The 9,372-nt window shown below is 59.1% G+C and overlaps 1 long non-coding RNA gene across 2 annotated transcripts; it reads left to right on the forward strand.

Annotated features, from left to right (window-relative positions):
* Positions 1 to 5,457: 5,457 nt before the first annotated feature.
* Positions 5,458 to 7,475, forward strand: LOC105985011. Of its 2 annotated transcripts, XR_001175032.1 has the most exons (4): positions 5,458 to 5,545; positions 5,654 to 5,789; positions 6,154 to 6,295; positions 7,097 to 7,475. It is a non-coding gene; the product is annotated as an uncharacterized LOC105985011 (long non-coding RNA). The 2 variants fall into 2 exon arrangements; XR_001175031.1 differs by having other exon boundaries at positions 5,654 to 6,295.
* Positions 7,476 to 9,372: the final 1,897 nt, after the last annotated feature.

Below are 9,372 nucleotides of genomic sequence, written 5' to 3' on the forward strand. Positions count from 1 at the left end.
ACCTAGCACAGGGCAGGAAGCGTCTCCAGTGCATGGATTCTAATCCCAAATGATGCTGTAGTCAAATGATGTCTTAAATACTGAATGTCCACAGGCTCCTCTCTCTCTCTCTCTCTCTCTCTCTCTCTCTCTCTCTCTCTCTCTCCCTCTTTCTCGCTCCTGGTCCTGAGGCTTGAACTCAGGGTCAGAGCACTGTCCTTGAGCTTTTTTGCTCCAGGCTAGCGCTCTACCACTTGAGCCACAGCTCTTCTTTTTGGTGGTTAATTGAAGATAAGAGTCTCAAGGTGGGACTGGGAAGGTGGCTCAGTGGTAGAGCGCTTGCCTTGCATGCATGAGGCACTGGGTTCGATTCCTCAGCACCACATAAGCAGAAAAATCTGGAAGTGGCACTGTGGCTCAAGTGGTAGAATGTTAGCCTTGAACTGAAGAGCTGAGGGACAGCACCCAGGCCCAGCGTTCAGGCCCCACGACCGGACCCCCCAAAAAAAAGTCTCAAGGATTTTCCTGTGGGGGCTGGCTCCAAACCCTGACCCCTGACTCTCAGCCTCCTAAGTCGCTAGGGTTACCAGCAGGGGCCTGTGCCCAGCATGGGTTGAACTCTTGGTCCCCAGCTGGTGGAACTGTTTTGGGAGGTTTTTGGAAATGTTAGGCTCTGGAGCCGGGGGTGGGGCGCGGGGTTAAAGGGTGTCTGGCCCCTGGCCCTGGCCGGTCTCCTGGCTTTTCCTGAGCCTCTGCACTGAGACAGAGGGGCAGCCCTGCCGTGCTCCTGCCGGGCTAATGTTCTGAACAAAACCCTCAGAACCATGACCCGGAATCGATCCTTCCACTCCTGTGTTGTGAGCTCTGCGTGGCGGTGTGATCCTCCACTCCTGTGTTGTGAGCTCTGCGTGGCGGTGTGATCCTCCACTCCTGCGTTGTGAGCTCTGCGTGGTGTGATCCTCCACTCCTGCGTTGTGAGCTCTGCGTGGTGTGATCCTCCCACTCCTGCGTTGTGAGCTCTGCGTGGTGGTGTGATCCTCCACTCCTGTGTTGTGAGCTCTGCGTGGTGGTGTGATCCTCCACTCCTGTGTTGTGAGCTCTGCGTGGTGGTGTGATCCTCCACTCCTGTGTTGTGAGCTCTGCGTGGTGTGATCTCTCCACTCCTGCGTTGTGAGCTCTGCGTGGCGGTGTGATCTCTCCACTCCTGCGTTGTGAGCTCTGCGTGGTGTGATCCTCCACTCCTGCGTTGTGAGCTCTGTGTGGTGTGATCCTCCACTCCTGTGTTGTGAGCTCTGTGTGGTGTGATCCTCCACTCCTGCGTTGTGAGCTCTGCGTGGTGTGATCCTCCACTCCTGCGTTGTGAGCTCTGTGTGGCGGTGTGAGCCCTCCACTCCTGCGTTGTGAGCTCTGCATGGCGGTGTGATCCTCCACTCCTGCGTTGTGAGCGGCGGCCTGGTGTTTGGCCGCCAGTCTCGCTCCCCTCTGCCAGCTCAGCCACCCTCACCTGGCCGTGGAGGCCACTCTTGCTCTTTTGTCGGGAAGGACGCTGGTGAGACAGTAACCTGTGAAGCCCAGGGTCCTCTGGGCGTTGGAGTCCGTCAATCCGAAGGTCCAAAGAGCCTGCCTCCAATGTGGGCCTGTCTGCCTGTGGTGGCTGAGACCCACCACTCAACAGATGAGGAGCGACCTCCATCAGGCACCCCACTCCCCAGAGAGGGTTGGCGCTTTGTAGAGGTCACACAGCGAGCAGAAGGGAGGGAGGAGCTCCCCCAGCTCCCGCCTGGATCTCGGTACAAGGGCCCAGGGAGGGTGGCAGCTCTGGGTGTTGGTAACTGTCACTGATAGTGTCCACCCGGTGACATTTATGATGCCCTGGGGATGTTTCCCATGCCAAATAGCTCAGCAGGGGCCCCATATGGAGGATGAATGCGTGAAATCTAGGACAGTATAGGGGGTTGTAAAGGTTTGGTTATGGGGCACGGGGGCCATGTGGTCCGTGAAGGAGGGAGAGGGAGGGGGAGGGGAGGGGAGGAGGGGGCTCCCCAGGCACTGCCTGGGACTGCGGCTTGCCAAGTGTCTGACACATGACTGGCTGGCTAGGAGATGGAGAGTGAGCCGCCCTGTTACCTCTGCTGGGGCGTGCTGCGGTGCTCCGTGCGTGCTCCTGTGTCAGACAGATGGAGGGAAGCTAGGTGATCCTATCCCTCCACGCGGGCAGCTGGCGAGAGGAAGGGAGCGCTGTCTGCAGGAAAGCTGTGCATAGTTCTTTTGGAGGAACAAGGCTGAGCCCCCCCAGGAGGGACCTGTGCTCAGGATAGAGTCCAGAGGCCCTGGAGGAGCCCGTGGGGTGAAGGAGCAGACACAGGGCGTGGGAGCGGCCGGGCGGGGTCCGGCCCGGAGCCCAGGACACAGGCCCTTCTGAGGACCACAGGGTGCCGGGCCCGGCCGGAGCCTCTGCGGGTGGCAGGACCGGCCTCTCATAGCCGGGTGGGGTGGGGGCTCGGAGGGCTGTCTCCCGCCAGCCCTGGCCTCCTACAGGACCCTGGACAGGACCAGCTCTGGGCAGGGCCACCTCGAGCAGCGCCTTGGGCCTCAAGGAAGCCTGTGCAAAGCGAGAGGGTCTGGGAGAGTGAGCTGCTCTTCCACCTGCCCAGGACAGCGATGTCTGCGTGCTGGGGACCCGGCGATGGCGAAGGTCACAGTGTGACCCGGACAGAGCCGCAGCTCCCCGCCCAGGGTCGCCAGGCCCGGCTGTCCCTGGCTGTGCCCAGCTGCACCTTTGGCCACCCTGTCCATCCTTTGGGCAGTCTGACGGTTCTGCCTTCTCCCCTCTGCCCCCTCACGTTCCTGTGAGGGACTCGCTGTACTGGGAACAGACGCTGAGCCGGCCCCGCCCCCGCCCCCCACCTCAGGGTGCCCGAGCTCCTCGAGGGTCTGCATGAAGTGGGGCATGCACTTGGCTCTGACTGCAACCTGGGCGCCTCCAAATGGCAGGGCCAGGGCCAGAGACGACCCTAGCCCAGGGAAGAAAGGGAAGAGAAGCCGGATCTTTCAGCTTGGGATTGGCATGTGTCTGCGTCTGGGGACGTCAGGTCCAAGAGCCAGGGTTTTAACCCGCTTCCCCAGGATGAGTTCTGTGGTCTTTCAGGGTGGTGGGAGTAGAGCACGGAGTCCCAGCTTGACGCACACCCTTTCTTGGTCCCCTCTGCCACCCGCATCTCAGCGTGGACATGGGCGTAGCGCGGGTGCCTTCTTGCCCTCCTCTGGTCCAGATGGCCCAGCCCCCTCCCCTATGCTCGCAGTCAGAACTCTGCCCCCACTGCCTGAGCTTCACCTGCCTCGGGCCTCGGGCTCCGGGCTGGGCCTTTCTCAAAGTGCATGGGTAGGGGCTACCTGGAATCGTCTGTCTCCAGACCCTTAGCAGGACGTGACCCCTGAAATGAAGGAGGGTCCTTCTGAAGAATGGGGCTCACTTCCTTGATACACGGGTAGAAAAAAACAAGACCTCAGGGCAGAGCCAGCCTGCAAGCCGCCGGCCACCTTGCATGAGGGCTGATGCTCCTGGGCTTCTGGCAGCCTTTCCTGTTTCCTCTTCTCTTCTTCTATCTTCTTCTTGTTCTTTCCCATTTTTGAGAAAGGGTCTTAGCAGGTAGCCAAAGATGGCCTTGAACCCCTGCCTCTGCCTCCTTGGTGCTAGGATCATAGGTATATGTCACCCTTCTCCTCTCCCATGTTGTGTTGCTTTGTTTCACAGTGCTGGAGTGGGATCTAGGGCCTTGTGCCTGCTAGTGGTCTATTCCTGAGCCACATGCCCAGCCCTCCTTGGCCTCCTCCTGACCCCAGCCTGGCCGGTCTCCTTCCCGATGGCCTCCAGACAGTGCCCAGCCCACTGGAACGATCACCAGATGCAGGCGAGGTTCTGAAGTTTCCTCATAAACATAGGGACTCTTCACTTAGGGCCTTGACTTTACGGAATAAGAATTTCTGGACAAGTCACGATGGTAAGAAAACTTGGCGGAGCTTTACTGAGCAAGTAAGCAAGCAGGCAAGCAGACAAGCAGACAAACACAAAAGGGCAGAGACACACTCAGAGTATGGGTGCTCTCAAGATAGACACACACACACACACAGAGATCCTTGCTGTTATGGCTGTTTAGGGTACAGGCAGGGAGTTTGGCTTCAAAGTAACACGAAGATCAGTGTTTCATCTTTGCTATATCCACTCCTGGTGTTACTTTCTGGGTTTCTGGATGCTTGGGGCGTTTCTTCCAGGCAAGAAAGCATCCTGCCATAAAACAGACGCTTCTCCTTGAGATAGGAAGGTGTTCTGTTGTCTACATTTTAGGTAAGAGGTTGCCTACGTTTGGGGGGGGGCGTATTTTTCTCAGGATGCATACGTTCAATCTCGGGGTTAGAAATGCATCCTCAGGATCTCTGTCCTTAAAGCGAAGATGGCACTTCTTTCTAAATACCATATTCCTGAGTTGCCTTCACCAGGCTTATTTTCCTCATTTCCCCTTAATCTTAAGGGAAGCAGATGAATGGCTTCCTCTGTACCTGCTGTAAGCTGGACATTCTCCTTGTCTATCCTGCTTCAGAACCTCAGCTCAGCAGGGTGACCAAAAAAGCAGTGGACAAGGGGGGGGGGCAGGGAGCTTAGAATGAGAAAGACAGGTGTACAGAAAGACAGACAGACATACAGAAAGACACACTGAGATAGAGCTTGAGAGAGATAAGGGGATGGACTAAGAAAGACAAAGACAGGAAAAGCTGACACGACACACAGACACATACACAGACACATACACACAGACAGATACACACAAAGACACAGACCCAGACAGACACAGACACACAGATATACACAAAGACACACACACAGACACACACAGACACACAGACACAGACACACAGATACACACACAGATATACACAAAGACACAGACACACAGACACACACACAGACACACAGACACAGACACACAGATACACACACAGACACACACACAGACACACACACAGACACACAGACACAGACACACACACAAAGCCCCTTCCTGATTCCTTTGTGAGGGTCATAGCAGAACGAGCCTTAGGCCCGCAGCCTACCAAGGCCCAAGAGTCCCTGCCTGCACCTCCTGCCTCCTCCCGTGCCTGTCAGGTCCGGGACTGTGTGGCCTCTCCACCCGGCAGCCTGTGGGATCCCCTGTGGGGACTGAGGGGAAGAAAACACTTTAATTCTCTGCAGAGTGCGCTAGGGAGGGTGCTTGGGGGGAGAGCAGGCCTTTGGGGTCGGAGCAGCGCGAGGCCCAGGGTGCCTCCAGCTGGGGCCAAGCTTCTGGCTGGAGAGAGCCGGTGGTCAGGGCGAGCTGCCAAGTCGTGGGCCAGCCCGGAGCCGGCTGAGGGCCGCCGCTCTGCTCTGCAGTTCCGGGGCAGGGGTGGGGAGAATATTTATGTAAATACGGTGAGCTGCTGGATTCTAGAGGGATGAAATCATGCTCCTCCGGCACGGGGTCTGGGAGCTGGCCAGGAGGGCTGGGCGGGCCGGGGCAGCACTAGACCCTCGGTGAGTGGGGGCTTGGCAAGGGAAGGTGGCCGGGATGCGGGGAAGTCGGCAGGAGGGCTGGGACTCTGGCCTGGATTCTGACCTGCTCCAGGCCCTGCTTCCCCGCAGGCCAGCCATGATCCGTGGGGATCTGAGTCTGGCCCTGGGCACAGCCATGTGGAAGAAGAGGCATGCAGGGAGAGAGCACCATAACTGAGCCGGGGCCGGCGGGAGTGTGCCGCTGACCGAGGGGAGTGTGCTGCAGGTCTCTGGCATTGCCCTGCCCTGACTCCTGAGGGCTCCATGAAGCAGGGCCTTGCAGGGTGTCCCAGCCAGATGTCAGACCTGGGGGGGGGGGTCACTGGATGCACAGGAGCACCTCGGAGGCATGGGGTAGGGAGGGACTTGTGAGGACACCGCTCTGTGGAAGTCTCATTTGCTTAGACTGCAACCTGGCCCTCTGGCTCAGGTGACCTGGCCTCTTGCTGGCCAGGCCGCCGTGATCTTCAGGAGTAGAGGTCTGACACGCACCTGGAAGGCGGACTCTCTTGGCGGTGGCTCTGGACTTCGGGCCCTCCGGGTGCAATCTGTCTTCCGTCCACGGTGCCTGAACTCACTCTCCCTGGCAGTGCTCCGGGCAGGACAGATGTGGCCACCTCTCCTGCTGCCCAGATCACATTCCTGGCCCTGGATTAAAGCAGTCTTGCAACAACAGAATGGCCTCTACTCCAACCACCCTTGCACAGCCCAGTGGAGGACATCTGGTAACAGGTATCTGTAGAGAGCCTGTGCTGGGGGCCAGGGCGGGCAGGGGCGGGGCGTGGAGACAGAAGCCGAGAACAGACCACGGCCGTGCAGCTCCACAGCGGAGTCCTCGTGAGTGTGGAGATGCTGGCAGGGCCTGCACCTTGCCTGGAAACATGGCAAGTGCAGGCAGGCCAGATGGCCGGTTTTGGCCTCTGTCCTCGCTCTCTGATTTTGGCGTAGGATACAGATATGTGATCCAGCAGCCAGCTTTGGACCATGAGGAGCTGATCATGAGGCAAAGTCTGACTAGTACAAGAAGGCCCTACCCTAGGCCCAGCCCTAAGCCACTTCCTGTAATTCTGCCAGTGGCAACCGCAGTCCTGCCCTGGGTGTGGGCTGAGGGCAGCTCACACAGACACCGGGTGGCAGAATCCACCTGTTAGCAAAGATTGGGTGGGCAGGGCCTTGCAGACGGCTCCGGTGCAGGCCCCACACCTTGCCTCCTAAGCAAGGACTCCACGTCCTTCGAGGCCTACAGGGAAAAGCAGGAGCCAGTGGAGCGTGTGAGCACCCAGCTCAGACTGCCGCCAGTCACAGGAGTTGGAGCATGTGCGCAGGACAGGCCCGTGTCTGGGTGGCCCAAGAGGCAGAGGAGGCTCGTGTGGACATGTGTGGTGCAGCCCCCTGCACCCGGGGCTGAAGCACAAGATGTGGGTCCACTGTGGACGGAGACAGACCTGTAGGCACGGGGCGCTTGAGTGTGAGATGTCACCTGTGTTGTGTGTGCGCACACACCCACCTGCTCTTAGAGTCCCCTGCCTTCAGGGCTGCCTTCTCCTGTGGAATGGCCGACGCAGTCTGAGATGTTCCCTGGGCAACGTCTCCACGGCTCATGCCTGGACTTTGAAGATTCTGGGGAGTCTGAGACGCTGTAGAAGATGAGACGGCCCCGTCTCCTCCTCCAGCTCTGCCCTGCTTCTATGTGGGGCTCTGAGTGTTGGAAGGGGGGGAGGGGCAGTGTGGGCAGAAAAGCCAGCAGCCCCGCTCTGGAGAACTTATGCACTTTGGCAGGAGGGGAAAACATGAGGGGAGTTCCTGCCTGCTGCCAACCCTTAAGTGTCACTGCTCTGGGGACCTGCATGGGCTGGGAGGTCAGAGGTCAGCGGAGGGGCGGCACCGGGCGTGAGGAGAGGCCGGGCGGTCCCTCGGGCTCTGCACTGACTCCAAGAAAACTTTGCTCACCTTTCCTGGCTTCTCTCTCTGATTTCTCTGACTGCACAGCCCCAGGATCCTGCTTCTTCTAGAAGTTTCTCCTGTGTGGATGAGGATTACGCGCTCCAGCACGGATAGCCTTGACCCACGGCGGGCTCTGCCCCACGCCTGAGCTCGGCACAGGGGTCTGTGGGTGGTGGGGTGTACGCTGTCTGCCTCCCTTCTGGCTCTTTTTGTCCAGGACCCAGCAGGGAATGCAGAGGGAGAACTGTCCTTCCAGCCTCCCTCCGTGGAGACTCCCCAGAGCAGGCTGGGAGGGGAGCGCGGGCAGCACCAGGCCGGTGCAGGCCTCCACCCCAGCCTGCCCCTCTGGGCCCCACCTCTCGCTCCTGGGCCCCAGATGGCTGGTTCGGGAGTGAGTCTTGGGCCAGACTCCCTAGATGACCTGTGAGTGCTGCAGTGTGTGGCCTCAACCTCCCACCTCCGTCCGCGTTCTGGTGATCAGGCAGCCTTGCTGTCCTTTCTCCATGGACCGTCTGGGGTGCATCCCTGGGCGCAGGCCGGGGCTTTGTCCAGCAGAAGGACTGGACGCGGCCTGTGGTCCACCTGAGGAGGCTGTGGGAAGGGTCCCCAGAGCCCAGGCTCAGAGACATCCACCGTCATAGATTAGAAGCTTGTTTTTGCTGGTCTGAAATGGCACAGTTCTCTTGTAGACTTCGGAAAGCCTGGGAAATAGAGAAACCAAACACTTGGACCCCTCCAGGCAGCCTCTGCTCCCCTCCCCCCTCCCCCCCCTCCCTCTCCCTCCCACGAATTCTCGGAATTCCTTCCCCAGCCCCTTGCTGGGCCAGGCAGGGAGAGCTGGGCCAGATCTGGAAGGCTGCACTTTTCTTGCTCTCCTGTCAGGTCAGGGCCTCCAGACTGGATCTTGGCAGGCCAGGAGGCTTCGCGCCTCCCACAGCTGATCACTGCCCAAGGCCTTCAAGCCCTCAGGCTGGCTGCAGGGTCCCCAGCTCACGCCCTCCCTCAGAGGCCTCCGCGGCCTCAGTAGATAGCAAAGCTTGCTTGAGGAGGCCAGCTGGAGCCCACTGGTGCCCGGAGGACTGTGGGCTGGCCGTGCACTGCAGCCGTCCAGCCCTGGAACCGGAGGACCTGACACTGATCTGTTTTTTTTTTAATTTTTTTTTCGTTTTGTTTTGTTTTGCAATGGAGTACCAGAACTGATGGACAGAGAGAAAGACAGAGAGCCACAAACCCAGAAAGATAGGAAGAACCACAGACACAGAAGACAGGGAGACAGACAGGAGAAACGGAGACAGAGAGACAGGGACAGAGACACAGAGAGGAGAGACAGAGGGATGGAGGGAAACGGAGCAATAGTAGGGAGAGAGAGGGATCGTGACACACACACACACACACACACACACACAAGAGAGAGAAAAATACAGACATACTCTAAGAAACAATCAGACAGGTAGACAAGAGAAAAGGCGAAGCAGTGTGCCATCCAAGCTTTGCCAGGTGGACGCGGGCAGCTGCTCTGACCCTGCCCAGCAGTGGCTTTGCCCACAGAGGTCCTGGACCAGCGTGGGAGGGACTGTCTGACCTCCTGCCTAGGCCCTCCACGTGGACCCAGCTCACCTGATCAGTCTGGGTGCCTCTGCACCACTGGCGGCCTCTTCCTCTCTACTACTGGACCCACGGAGGCTCCTTGCGGGGCCAGGCCTGGCGTGTGCCCAGTCACAGGGAGGCCCTTACAGCCTCAGAGCAAGAGCACGGAGGGCCGTGGAGGCACTCAGCGGGGACAGCCGCAGCGTACGCGGCTGCCCAGTCCTTCCTCTGGCCATGCTCCATGGTAAGCCTGCTGCGGAGGGAGCAGAGCAGCAGAT

Source organism: Dipodomys ordii, unplaced genomic scaffold (genome assembly GCF_000151885.1).
Source record: "Dipodomys ordii isolate 6190 unplaced genomic scaffold, Dord_2.0 Scaffold27, whole genome shotgun sequence".
Lineage (NCBI taxonomy): Eukaryota > Metazoa > Chordata > Mammalia > Rodentia > Heteromyidae > Dipodomys > Dipodomys ordii.